Source organism: Drosophila suzukii, chromosome 3 (assembly GCF_043229965.1).
Source record: "Drosophila suzukii chromosome 3, CBGP_Dsuzu_IsoJpt1.0, whole genome shotgun sequence".
NCBI classification, from domain to species: Eukaryota; Metazoa; Arthropoda; class Insecta; order Diptera; family Drosophilidae; genus Drosophila; species Drosophila suzukii.
Genome location: NC_092082.1, coordinates 40999347 through 41014145, shown reverse-complemented (window position 1 = coordinate 41014145; position 14799 = coordinate 40999347). Strand labels below are relative to the sequence as shown.

The window sequence follows — 14799 nt, the reverse complement described above, 5'->3', positions numbered from 1 at the left end:
AAATTCAAATTTACATCTATTCAAATACATGGAATAACAATGACTGTTAAGTACATTAAAATTAGTACGAGCCACTACATATTAAAAAAAAATCGGATGGCGTACCCGACTTTTTTTATACAAGTTTGTTTCAAGTTCTCTAAGTCTTTGCAACTCATTGGTAAACCAAGGAGGCCTGTCTCTTAGGAGGAAAACTATCAGGAACACATTCACAGAAAAAAGAGTTTAGGACACTATAAAATAGACCCGTAGCACTTTCAATATCCAAGCAATTATATAAATTTGTCCAGTTATATTGTGAATTCAGGTTGTTGAGTTTATTAAAGTCACATTTACGAAAGCACCAATTTTAGTTGGAGATAGTAAAGGAGACAAATTGTAAGTTCCAATCTGGGATGATACCGGTCTTCTGGCACAACTAGTGGGTCAATTCTAGATACCGTGACTTCAGACGGATCTAAAACAAATACAAGATCTAATTGTCTGCTTAGTGAATTACGTATAAAGCTAACTTGCTGTAATGATAATTCTAACAGACCGTCAACGAAGTCATGGACAGATAAAGGGGTAGAGACAAGTGAGTCAGTGGAAGGGGACCAAGAAATGTCAGGGAGATTGAAATCACCCAAAATAATCAACAGATCCCTTTCGGAAAGATGAGATAGAACAGTTTTTATTACAGACAAATCTTGCTCATAAATTGTTAAGTCGGATCCAGGCGGAATATAAGAACAAGTTACATAAATTGAAAAAGATTTCAAAGAAACTTTAACACCAACGAATTCTATGTCATTTGGATTAAGAAAGTATATTCTCTCCGATGTTAAAGTAGAGGTAACGCCAATCAGCACCCCACCCCCCTACGAGGAGAGCGATCAGTTCTATACGCATTAAAATTTTTGGACAGAACTTCAGAGTCTGATATCTCCGGTTTTAGCCAAGTCTCTGTAAATGCCAGAATATCTTCAGAAAAGGCAGAGGAGTCAGCATAAAGCTTAAGTAGCTTCATATTAAGTCCCCTATCATTTTGACTGGCCAAAAATAAACTGCTCAGTTTTTTTGGGCAGGTACTGTCGTGGAAGGCCTATTATTAGTTCTCCGTCTGTTTGGAACAAATTCTTTAATGACCAATCTATCTCTAAGCCAAAAACTTTTAAAATTTAATGTACTAATTAAATACTTCCGGAGGAGCAGATATTTTAAATGAAGATATCCTACGAACATATGGAAATTTAAACTCTTCCACTGTGATGATTCGAGATGGGAATTTCTGTTGTATAAATTCAAAAACATCTGCAGATGCAGTTTCAGGTGTTAAACGAGACACCAATAATTGCTTCCTATATGGAACAACAGAGAGGCTCTTTCTTCCACCACCAGCAATCTGAACATCGTTCGTCTGATTATCGAGACTAGGGACTCCTATAGAGCTAACCTCACCTGTAGGCACAGAAAGCTGCGCAGAAACAGGGACTCCTCCAGAGCTTTTGGTAAATATGGGTACTGCTGTCAGTGAAGCTTTGGGTCCCCCAGCCCCAGTGGATGCCGACACAGCTGCCGTTACCGATTGGGTAAAAATATTTGAAGCTAAGTTAGGATTTGGAACTGATGCTTTTACTTCAACAGATTTTGAAGGAGCGGTCTTTTTGCGTTTAGGTGACCCTACGGACATTTTTTTATAATCAAGGTCCGCCTTAAACTCTTTGAAATCAGCAATTACGCTTATAAGTTTATCGAACAGTTTCATAAAACGATCATTGGTAAGCGCAACATAACCATTCCAATCACGGTCTATTTCAACGTATGAGGCACAAGTCCACGAAAAACCAACACGCAGATCAATATAATCTATATATAAAGTATACACGACAACAGTTTAGACGACAAGAAACGGGAGAGAGATTACAAGAAAGTTATGGGAAACAAATGCACCACAGCGTACAGAAGTTACAATAACAAAATGCACAGGCTAAAAACAAAGTTAGGTTTTGTTAAAATTTGTACAATAAAATAGACAATTAAATATACACAGACGATTTAAAACACAAGCACGGCTGGTTATGTTGGACTAAGTCACAAAGCAAGTCACCAGTATCACAGATATTAATGACAAATTGACAAAAATCACAGAGCACAATATAAACACAACCGGTCACAAGCGACGCTAAATCGAATATGTTGTATTTCATTTTTACCTTGTCTAGAAATCACTATCTTATATTATTTTGTATACATTATTATCTTATAAATATTTACAGCATAGGACGATTTATGACATCCTTCACGAATCGTATTGAACTTACTTCAAAAACAAGAACTAAGCCTAAGATAAATGGTTGCTGTGGTATTATGATGTTTGCTAGAAACTTACTCATACAAATGGATTTATTTTGTTACCAAATGTAAATGTTTGTAATAAATATTTAAGTTGACTGCGTTGGTGGATTTACCTTTGGATGGCGCTAATTTCGTCAGCGAAGTGCATTTGTTGAAGATTCCATATAATGCAATGACATAGAATTTAAGTCGATACGATTATCGGCGCTAGCAATCCGAGCGGGTCAAATTAAGATGAGGCCGTTGACAAAACCGAGCGTTTTGTAATGGGCCCAATAAACTGTTTCGGTCTGAAGCCGAGTGTAAACACGTCTCGATGATGAGTCCCAATTGAGTCCGAAAGTGCTACTCGATGATTTAATGTCCAAATATAATTCCTCAATTGTGGGGTTCGTCCTAAGGTCGGGATGGCCTGAATGCCACTTTGTCAATTCAATTTTTCCACTTCTCTATATTTTTGTGAATTTTGCTTGAATTCGTCGTCCCAGTGGGACAATACTAATGATCCAAGAAGGGTTCTTCCTTGAATGGGAAGTTAACCACTAATTTGTCATCTGCATCCCCACGAATTGTTTGGGTGAATATTTTTTCACATGACTCCTGTTCTGTTGTGAATATGTTGGTGGGTTTGCCAATATCTTCAGTAATCCAAAGGGGTTTAAATTTGTATTAATTATTTCTTCGGCGGATAGGCAAAATTCCAATTCCAGGGCTTCCAGCGCGACCAGCAATTATACATCCAAATACAATTTTCTGTTGCGTTGGCGTTTCGTTCCCTAGTTTATTTGTCCAATTGATAGTGACTCGAAGAATATCACTATTTCTAGTAACAGGTCTATTTGAGTGCGAACCGAGGAGTGCTTAAGATTAGTACGTTTCTGTAATAACAAGTCTAGTCCAGACATTTAGATTAACTCTTTGCTTAAAGTTTCTTGTTTCCATCGACGACGATTGTGGCAGTGCGCGTTCCCAAGTGAACCTATAATCGAGTGTAAGTTCCAGCGATGAGTTGTTGAGGTATTAGTGATTTTCCAAAAACGACAGATGATCACCGAGATGTAATTATGACGCCTTCCAGTTGACAAGATCCAATTCCAAGCGAAAGAGTTCTAGTGAGAAGGGTGCGACCAAAATGTTAGTCGAGAAAATGTTCCCAGTTTTTCCAAATTCCAATGTGCTCCTCTTTAATATCTCCGTGTCAACATGGTTTTGTTCAGCGAAGATCGAGCACCACTAACCTGCTCGAACTGACATCTTTTGTGATAGATGGATTTAAGAAAAAAATGGAGACAGACGTTATATATACAGATTTTAGTAAAGCCTTTGACTCTGTAAACCACTCTCTTCTTTTGTTCAAATTAGACCAGCTCGGGTTTCCGAATAATCTGTTAACTTGGATTTCAAGTTATTTGAATGGTAGATCTCAGAGGGTTTTATTCAAAACCGCTGTTTCCAAGATGATCAACGTGACATCTGGAGTGCCTCAGGGCAGTCATTTAGGCCCTTTGCTGTTTATTCTTTTTATAAATGATCTTCCCTCTATCGTAACTCACTCTCGTGTACTAATACGTATGCTGATGATGTTAAGCTTTGTTTATCATATAATAATATTTAGTCTGGTTTCTGCTTGCAGTCAGACATAAATAGATTCCAGGAATGGTTTCAGTACAACCTTTTGAATTTAAACTATCTTAAATGCAACGTTAACACTTTTTATAGGGGTTCAGAACATGTCCCTGGACCGAATATACTCAGTAAACGATTTAGGTGTTCTCCTAGATCCTAAACATAATTTGACTCCCACATAACCTCTACTGTAAATAAAGCTATTTATAAAGCGTTGGTCTAAAGAATATGATGATCCATACACTACCAAAATATTATTTACCTCCCTTGTCCGTCCTAATTTAGAATTTGTTTCTCAACTTCTATCTCTGTATTAAAAACTAAAATCTTAGCTTATTTGCTTTAGTCATGTTGATCTATGTTTTGTATTGTCTTTATTTGTTCTATGCACCTTCTTCGCTAACCGTAATAAAAATGGGCCCGCGCGTAACAAGTACGTGCTTGGTGTCGTTTTGGGCCACTTGTTTGTACTGCTCTTAGTGCATCAACGTTCAACAATATAATAAACCACGCGAATGAAAATGATGTGATTTTTGTTGCTCACTTGCTAGAATATTGATACCAGAGCGTTTTATTAGCCAACGAGAAATTCAGTTTGGGTTGGGTTGTGAAAACCGATAAAAATTATAACCGTTTTCTTTCGCCTCCAATTGTGAACTCACTTGATGTAATCCCGAGGTGAACGTGATCCCAAACGTGAGAGAGCAGTACTGTAAATGTTTAATTTGGAGCTTTCGGTCATAACAATGTAAGCTTTGGTACTAACAATTCATTAAAATCTTACAAAATCAAGCTGTTTCGGTTCTACCAATAAAGTAATGTGAATGTGGCCCGACTTAACAGTACATGACTTTTTGAATGATGTTTATCCAAAACCCAATTAATCGATCTAATTTCCGGATACAAATTGTATCGTAGTAAACGCCTGTGGAAAAGGGACGGTTACCAGAAATTTTGGTTTCTCAATTGTATTGCATATCATCACCAAACTTCTGGCTTGTCGATCACTACCCGATCCTCCGTTGAAACTACCGAAACAAAAGAAGTAAGACGAATAAAGGAAAGAAATAAGAACTCGATATTTGTAGTAGACCAGAGGATGGGTGGACTTCGATGTTGCTTGCCTCAGCCTTGTTTATTAACCTCCTAACCATAGCCTGCTATTTGAATAAACGGTTTCGCAGACACCAAACGTTACTAGATATTTATCATTTAATTATGCTTTCATGCCATCAGAAATTAGAAAAATATTAGAATTCCATAATCTAAACCCTTCTTCAATAATTCTTACTGTAATTAGTTTCGCGTAACTTAACGAACTTATTAAGCAACGAATTTTGTGTAAAGACTTCATAGACCTTAAAACCATAAAACAAACACTTATAAAAAGTATAAAAAATCGGGTAGCCATCTGATTTTTCGAAATATGTGGTGGCTCGATCGAATTTTAATGTTCTCCATAGTCATTGCTATTCTGTGTATTTAAGTCGATGTAAATTTGAATTTTCAAATGATCCGAAGCAGATTTATAACTTTGTTAGTGCCAAGCGTAAGTCATCGGCATTGCCTTCATCAGTACGTTTAAACTCAATGGAGGCATCGACGGATTCTAAAATTGCAGATTTATTTGCCGAGTTTTTCCAAACTACTTATAGTTCGGCTGCTTGGTCAAATTCTAACTACCCTAATCCCTTAAGTAGGGCAAATTGTATTTTTCCCCCTGTAATTTCGGAAAGTTCTCTCTTAAGAGATTTATCAACAACAACTCAAACTTATTCTCCCAGTCCAGATGGACTCCCCGGGTGTGTGCTTAAGTTTTGTGCGTCAACCCTATGAAAACCGATTCTTAAAATTTTTAATTTGTCTATTTCATCATCAGTTTTTCCTACTATCTGGAAGGACTCTCTTATCATTCCATTTCACAAAAAGGGTGCGAAGGCGGATGCCCAGAATTATAGAGGTATTTCTAAATTGTCAGCAATTCCTAAAGCATATGAACGTATTATTACTTCTCATTTGCAACATTAAGTTCCTCGCTTATATCACCGTGTCAGCATTGTTTTGTTAAGCGAATATCGACCACCACCAACCTTCTTGAATTGTCATCTATTGTAATAAATGGATTTAAGAAAAAAATGCAGACTGACGTTATATATACAGATTTTAGTAAGGCCTTTGCCACTGGCAACCAAATTCAAATTAAATTAATTAAATTAAGTCAGCTTGGGTTTCCATGTAATCTATTAATTTGGATTTCAAGTTATTTGGCCCTTTCGCGTTCTATGTAATAATTATAACAACCTTTAACATTTAATTTGCACTTCAACTTCTATCCCGGTATTAAATACTAATATTTTAACTCATTTGCTTCAGTCTTAGTTGCTTCTTTTATTTTCATTTGTGTCCCGTCTCTATTTGTTTTTTGTATCTTCCTCGCGAACTCTCATTTTTGGCCGAAATTGATAAAAGGGCCCCGCGCGTAACAAGCACGTGCTTGGTGTCGTTGGGCCACTTGTTTGTACTGCTCTTAGTGCATCAACGTCCATCATATATATATAAAATTGTTTCGGTCTGGGTGTAACATTCATTTCTTCTTTTCTTTAATTTCTTTAAACTACCGCATTGGCTTTTATTTCATTGCACTTCAATAAACGAAATTAAGTAATAAAAGAGAATTGCCAAAGATCGGGGCGAGCCACTGATAAGCTTACATGAAGGTGTACCTTCATGCGACACAGTATGGGCACGCTCTACGACTTTTGCATTTATGTATTTACGACTCATCATTGCTCCTCGAAGAAGGCCTTCTTGATGACGCTATATGGAGTTGTTGTTGGATTTGTTTGGGAGAGATAATATAATGGAGAACAAATTTATTTGACATGTGTTATTTATCTTATTACTTGGATCCGTATTTCCAAATTATTTGTTTTATTATACCCGTTACTCGTAGAGTAAAAGGGTATACTAGATTCGAAGGAAAGTAAGTAACAGGCAGAAGGCATAAAGTATATATATTCTTGATCAGGATCACTAGCCGAGTCGATCTAGCCATGTCCCTCCGTCCGTCTGTCCGTATGAACCCTGAGATCTCGGAAACTATAAAAGCTACAATACTGGGATTAGGCATGCAGATTCCTGAGATTCCTGCGCAGCGCATGTTGGTTTCAGCAGAGTGCCACGCCCACTCTAATGCCCACGAACCGCCCAAAACTGTGGCTCCTACAGTTTTGATGATAGAATAAAACTTTTAACTGAAATGTATTGGTCTCGTTAATACCCATTGATAGATCCAAAAAAAAATTTGCCCTGCCCACTCTAACGCCCACAAGCTTCAAAAAATCGAAAAAATGAACGCTTATTTTTAGGAAACTATCAAAGATAGAGAAATGGGATCATAGATTTAAATTCCGTAGCCTTGTACGCAGCGCAAGTTTGTTACGCGAATATGTCACACCTACTCTTACGCCCACAAACCGCCCAAACCTGCGGCGCCCACAATTTTCATGCTAGATACAAAATTTTAACTGAAATGTATTGCTCTCATCAATACCTATCGATTGACTCAAAAAAAATTTGCCACGCCCACAATTTTCAAGCTAGATAAAAAATTTTAGCTGAAATGTATTGGTCTCGTCAATACCTATCGATTGATAAAAAAACGTTTGCCACGCCCACTCTAATGCCCATAACGCTTAAATCTGTCTACCGCCCACATAACCATATATTGAGATCACGGGTAGGTGGCGCATTTCAATCTCGCTTTGCTGCTTGCATATCTCCATTTCCCTTTGGTCCTTTTAGCCGAGTAACGGGTATCTGATAGTCGAGGTATTCGACTATAGCGTTCTCCCTTGTTTTTTAGTTCTTTAGTTGCGATTAATCGTATTGCGCTTTAGCTTGTATTGAAGTATTAATTTATTTATATAAATAACAATATTATATAATTTTATCAACATTTTATCCAATGTGCCATTTTTGCTCTGCTCTTTTCGTCTTAATTTTTTTTTCTTTTTTTCAGATTTTTTCTTGCACTTGCCACTAAACACACACCACTTTGCCGCCAACACGACTTGTATTATATATATATTTTTGTTTATTTTTAATTTGATAACTTTTAACTAAATAATATAGAAAAATACCTTAGACTTAACTTTTTAGGTTTTGTTTTTCACTGATCTTATTTTATGGGCTATTTCTGAGATTTCGCAGATAAAGAACAGAACGGCAAGAACTAAAAAATGTGCAAAAGGTTATCTCAATCTTAAAACTTTTTTTTTCGGAAATATTTACGGTGCCGGTACGCAAATACTTTTTTGGGGAATTATAATTGTTGCCTTTACAATTTTTCCGTAGGATGCTAGAATTAATTCCAAATTTTGGTTAGAAGCATATGTGGCTTTAACTTTATCTTAATCTTAAATTTGGAGAGCTTTATGTCTGATCAGCGTGACGAGTTTTCAGAAAAGAGATCGAGGCCCGATGCTGAGGACCCGACTAACCTTTTGCCGAATTCCGATTCGGAGTTCCCCACCTGGTGGATCGGCATCTGTCAATTGAAAGGGGTGCCAGAATATTACTCGATATAAACTATTGCTATTGCAGTACGTTGTCTTACTATTTTATTTTAAAGTATCAACTTTGTGGAAATATGTTAAAGCGGAACCATTGCACCCACAGATAATCTAACGAGTCTACGAGGTACGATTTGCTGGATATAGCTCCTCAAATCCTTGGCATGATACGTACCTATTTCTTTGCCTTGTAAATTCTCTAGTATATACTATGCAGCACCTACTTTTTTTCTCACTCGACACTTTGATAACTGCGGACCTAATTTTTTATTGAAATTCTCGGAAAATTTGCTCAAGTAGGAGTTCCGCTTAAACACCTCTTCGCCTTTCTTATACGAGACCATACGGGAGCGCAAATTGTATTGCGTAGCGTTACGTTCATAGGCAGCGCGACTATTTTGTTTAATATCCTCTCGCAGGCAATTTAACTAGTCCAAAGGATTCAAATGTGGAGATTCCTCTAAGAGGGATAACTTATTAAGTAATCTATAATCATTACTATGATTTACTATATTAAAGCCCAACAAGGCTTTGTAAGGCTAATATCCAATGGCTTGATGCATCGAAGGCCGCAACGCGGATGAAATACTGGTTTAGTTTGCATTCCATTCGGTCTGATCGGCTCGGGGATTGGATCGAATCGTGGCCAGCAAAGAACGATTGACCCTCTCCGCAGCATTACTCTGAGGAGAACATAATGCTGTAATGTTATGGTGGATACCAAACTTGGTCAAAAAAGCTTCAAACTCACTAGACTTGAACTGAGATTGGTTATCTGAGATTGTCACTTACAATGGTCTCGGGTACTCCAAATTCAGCAAAAATTCGCTGTCCTAGAAAGTCAGTGATAGCAGAGGTTGTAAATTTTTTTTAGCGGACATTGCCAATGGTACCTACTGAAAGAACGGGGACAATAAGCAATCCTAACAATCCTTTCTTACTTCTCGGGTAAGGACCTAAAATGTCAAAACACAACTTTTGAAACGGCTTACCCGACTCACTTTGTTGCCTCATTGGTGGTAGTAATGTAATATACGGAGCTTTCGTCTACTTATAAACGTAGCACTCCCGAACGTAGTCTCTTACTTGATTAGACAAACCTGGCCAGTTCGATGGTTTTCTTCATTCCACCGTGGGCAGATTTAAGGCAATCATGTGCTTGAAGGGTCGCAGCTACTCGTAAAGCCTCCGGCACCCACAGCTTCCAACAATCCGAGTCCTGGATGGCAGTTCCCGAGGAATGCTCGGTGCGAATGTAAACATATTTGTCTACTGTAAGGAAATACGGAAACTTTTTTGTATTGGCTTAACGACTTCCTTGACCTAAATGTAATCAGGATCAAGAAATGCTGATGAATTCAAATCAAATTCTTGACCTATCCACTCGACACTATCAATCCCGGGTTCGCAAATCCTTGATAACGCATCCGTAACTATATGATCTTTTCCTTTGCGGTGGTTAATTGTGAACTTGAAAGCTTGCAATCAAAATATTCTACGTGCCAATCTTTCTGATACGTTCTGCTGCAGCATTAGTGATAGAAGACTTGAATGGTCTATCACTACTTCCAACTGCTGTAATTTCAGGTAGCACCTAAACTTTTAAATTGCCAAAATCACAGCAAGACATTCGCGTTTGGTAGCGCTATAGTTACGTTGCTTCTTAAATAATTTCTTTGACATGAATGCCAAAGGTCTTTCCTCTCCTGTATCCGATAATTGCACCAGCACAGCGCCAATTGTCTGATCACTGGCATCACAATGTAAGAAAAATTAGCAATTTGTAGAACGGGTGCTGAAGTCAGCAGAATTTCAAGTTGTTCTCTAGCTACCTGAACTTCCGGAGACCATTGAAAACATTTGGTTGTTTTTAAAAGGGTGTACTTGGACAAGTAGTTTCGGCGAAGTCTTTTATAAACCGCCTATACCAGCCACAAACCCCTAAGAAGCCTTTAACCTCCTTCAAGTTCTTGGGTGTAGGCCAGTTGAGCATCCAGGATATTTTATCGGGATCCGTGGCTACTCCACCACTACCGATAACATATCCTAGATAAATCACCCTAGTTTCACAAAAGTGACTTTTAGTTACATTTAAGGTAAGGTTAGCTTATCTAAATTGATAGGCTAGGCGACCTAACACAAGATTCCTTAATGCGAAGCAAAATCTTTGGATACTATGTATAGATTCTCGAGATAGCCAAATACGTAATGGCGTAAATCTGGAGGGATTGTCAAGTCATCCATAGGACGTGAAATGATAGAAGGAGCATTATAAAGTCCAAAGGGCGTGACCGTAAATGGAAATAATACTTGTCCTGTAACAGTAAGCGCAGTCAACGCAGCAGCTTCTTCAGTGAGCTTAATCTGCAAGTAGGCGTCTTTAAGGCCCAATTGAGAAATTAAATTTGCTTTTGGAAGACTGGCGACGGATACGCAACATTCTTTGTAGCATTATTGTGACGGCTCGATCACCCCTAACTTAAGGATTCGGTCAATTTCCGAGAACATTAGCTTTTCTACAGCGGGTCTCATAGTATCGCTGTTTTACTGGCTTACTATCCCCAAAGCCAACGCCGTGCGACCTAGCCCCTGATTTTCAAAATAGGGAAACAGTTCCTTTAAAGCCTTAAGTAGCTGCCTTTCCTGAATAGTTAATGAGAATTGATCATCCCCTGGGTCTAGTTCTGCGTCCTCAGTCAAGAACGATCTCTGTGCTGTTCAAGGGATAATGTACAGTTCAATATCTTTTTCCCTCCTGATATTTAACTTTCACTCTCAGTATTACACGAACTTGGTGTAACTTGCCATCTGCTCTTTGAAAAACTTTAGAAACAATCCTTTTTTTCTTCTTTTTCAACAAACGAAAGTATGTTCGTATTCGAATTGTATTTCGTCGACTTTTTCTTTCTAATCATGCGAAAATTCGTTCTCTTACTAAATTATAGTTTCATATTCTTTCGAGATAGGGCTTAAAAGGTAATTTTACTTCAGATTTTAATTCTTGATCTAATTCACTTTTTAAGATTCCAATCTTTTCAAAATTTATACAAAATGTATACTACTTTTGGGACACCCTGCATTGGGTATCCACCCGGCGGTTTTATTTATTTATTTACTTAGCGCTAATGGATAAGTCCTTATCTGGCTTCATAGCATTACCTCAAATCTATTACTGAAAATTAATTAAAAGATATTCCCTAAGGTTTTGCCTTAGCATATCTTTCTTGGCCCCCCAGCTGAATCTAATGCTAGAAGGCTAAGAACTAAACAACCTAAGAGCCCTTAGTAGTGGCAAGCATAATTAGCCCTGACAGCACGGTCCAGGAAAGGAACCATTGTACAGAGATTCCTGGCAGGAACATTAAAATTGATGCATCCCAACAGGCAAGGACAATCAATATATCCTACTAGCAGTTGCACGGCGATCCTTCAAAGAACAATTGTGAAGCAGGGAACACTGACTATCATAGGGCGGAGCCGGTTCAGTAAAATGCAAGGATTGCAATGCAAACTTTAAAACCTTTTTCTGCAACCTCTCAATACTATTGATCTGAACACTTCCCGAGGATTCCAAATAAAGGAAACATATTCTACCCTGAACGGACCAAGGCAGAGTATACAGACAATCTGGAATACAGATCGTTGAATAATAAAGTGTTTCGCTGAACAGAGCCGAACATTGCATAAGAAATTTGTCATCAAATAATACCCCCAGATCAACTATTTCATTCAAAACAGAGAGAGGGTGGTTATTGATGTGATAAGTGGATGGAATGGTTACAGGACGTTTCGCATAACGAACGATGTGGCATTTGTTAAGGTTTAAAGGCAAACTATTCTTGGAACACCAACTACCGATACTATCTAGGTCAGATTGAAGAAATATCGAATCATTTACGTTACTGACAGTCCTATAAATCTTGATGTCATCCGCATAAAGAAGGAAGAAGAGGGAAGCTAGAAAAATGGATACAGGCACAAATGTCATTTATAAAAATAATGAAAAGTAAAGGGCCAAGGGAGCTACCCTAAGAGATTCCAGATGTTGCTTTATAAGGATGGGGTAATGCACCACCTACTTCAACATGATAGCGTCTGTTGGGGCGGGGTGGCTTGATCGCTGAAAATAGATAAAGTCCCCAGAACAAATGGTACGCAGAAAACACGAGGGTACTTTGGGGTTTTTTGCGCGACGTGCATATGTGTTTATTAGTACACTTTGAAATAGGAACTGCTTAAGCCTAACTTAAGCGCTCTAGAGCAGAGCGGTGACTTAGGGGAGAGATGGAGAGGGAGAGCGGACGGCAGTGCGAGCGCGCGAGATGTAGACATCTGGATAAAACTGCCGCTCGACACTGCCTCCTGAAATTAAACGCCCTTTTGACGTAAACATTCTCCCCCCTTGCGAGGACACCCGAAGCAAAAACCTCAGGATTGTAGGCTCAGGAATATGTTGGAAGTGAAGATCGGTCGTCCGTATGTAGGAGAGTGTGGTGGCCCTTTCCACACTTGCGGCAGTGATGACCACTGCGGCAGGAGTCCTTGAAATGATTGTGAGCCAAGCAATTGGAGCAGTACTTCTGGATATGTACTTCCTGAAGCCGAATCTGGTGGCTTAGCCGTAGAAAGTCTACTTCCGTAGAGGATGGATCTTTTGGCAGACTCGGCATTGGTAGGATTTAATACCTCGAGTACGTCTGCCATACAAGGCGGGGTATGGAACCCAATATTCGGATGGGGTTTATTTTGGAGGGACTTTTTGTATGGAAACTTGCTCTAAAATGATGTGCGGAACTGATTCGGATTCTAACCTTGGAAGGTCGGATGAAATCGGCGGAGTAGTAGGTCCGCTGTTTCGATGCAGCAAGGTATAATGCCGATCTTGGCAAGTGAGACAGTTGTGAGCGCTTGTGAAATCCCGGAATTGATGGCTGCTTGCAAAGCAATTGAATATAGGCTAGGCGATCGTCTACCGTCATTTTTAGGAAACGTGGACATATACACACGGGGTGGTTCTTCTTCGAACACAGATCGCAGCCTTTGGGTATCGGAACTAGCCTTGTGTTAAAAGAATTTATTTTTGAAAATTCTGCCACTCGATTTGTGTCCTTGGACTGGACGTGGTGGAAATTTGCAGATCGGAAGCTATCGACGGCCTCAAGAGTTCGATGGCGCTCGTCAAATAGGAATCAAGCTCAAGCCACGTAGGAATTTCGGCTTTATTTTGAATGGATTGCTCCCGTAATGAGAGAGTGAGCTTTGGTAGTTTTGTCGAGCACATATACGCCAGGATAGGGTCCCAATTCTCAATATTAACACCGGAAAATTTTAAGAATGGTAAGCAACTTTGAAAAGTGCGTTGAAGTTCCTTTAAGGCTGCTCCCGACTCCTGTGCTATGGATTGCACATTGAAAAGTGTTTTCAGGTGACTGTTCACCTGCAATCGCTTATTTTCGAAACGCTCAGTTGGGATATTCCAGGCTGAGCGAAAGCCCTCATTGGTGAGTGGGGATCTTGAAACTGTGGAATGAGCTTCGCCACTTGTTTTTGAATTTAAAAGGAATAATTTTTCAACGGGCGTTAGACTCGGATTGTCTATGTATCCCGGAAAGTCGGCCAGCGAAGATAGTCGCCAGAGAAAAGCTCTGTGTCGATAGGAGGGAGCCGACAGCCATAAGACGTGGAATTTTGGGACGGAGTTACTGGAGCTTGAGGTATTTGGGAGGAGCCTTTTTGGATTTGTTCCATCAGCTGCGCGGCAAATATTTCATAAGTGGAGTACGTTTGGTAATACTTGGACTTTAGTATGGATTTCGTGTCTGCGGCGCTCTCGCCTGCAGCTATAATGCAGTCGGAGCATATGTCGTATGCTGCCTTTACCGTTTGCCACAAGGAATTGAAGTGATATCGTCGGATTTTACAGGCGGATAACGTTGGGGTAGAAGCACATGGAGCGTTCACAGTGGCCTCAAAGTGGATCAGACAGTCAGCTGTGGCTATAAATCGGGTTAAAGCGGATTTTACTGATGTTGCCATGACGTAAAATAATTTAGAATTTTAATTCAGAAGTAAGGAAACGGGATCCAGTTGGAATTTAGGAACCAATCAAGGTTGTATATACTGTCGGATAGGTAGAGTCAATAAATATTTATTGCGTCAGATGATCGGACTTATGTAAAGAATTACGGACTTTAAGTTTGTTTGTTTGGAAGGAACATTTATTGTGAGCTCTTGACCCACTGTGCTCTGCCAAAAATATCGG

At 39.0% G+C, this 14799-nt stretch overlaps 1 protein-coding gene across 8 annotated transcripts in view; it reads left to right on the top strand.

The window, feature by feature from the left end:
* l(3)80Fg (dnaJ homolog subfamily C member 16 l(3)80Fg) overlaps window positions 1–14799 on the top strand; it is a 554754-nt gene that overhangs the window by 64183 nt on the left and 475772 nt on the right. Inside the window, exons 1-2 of one of the 8 annotated variants that reach the window (XM_065868465.2) lie at window positions 5849–5923; window positions 7985–8038. The exons of the other annotated variants lie outside the window; for them this stretch is intronic. The gene's annotated coding sequence lies outside the window, so the exon portion shown is untranslated. Of the gene's footprint in view, window positions 1–5848; window positions 5924–7984; window positions 8039–14799 lie in introns of those variants that run through there. 8 annotated transcript variants of the gene reach the window in all.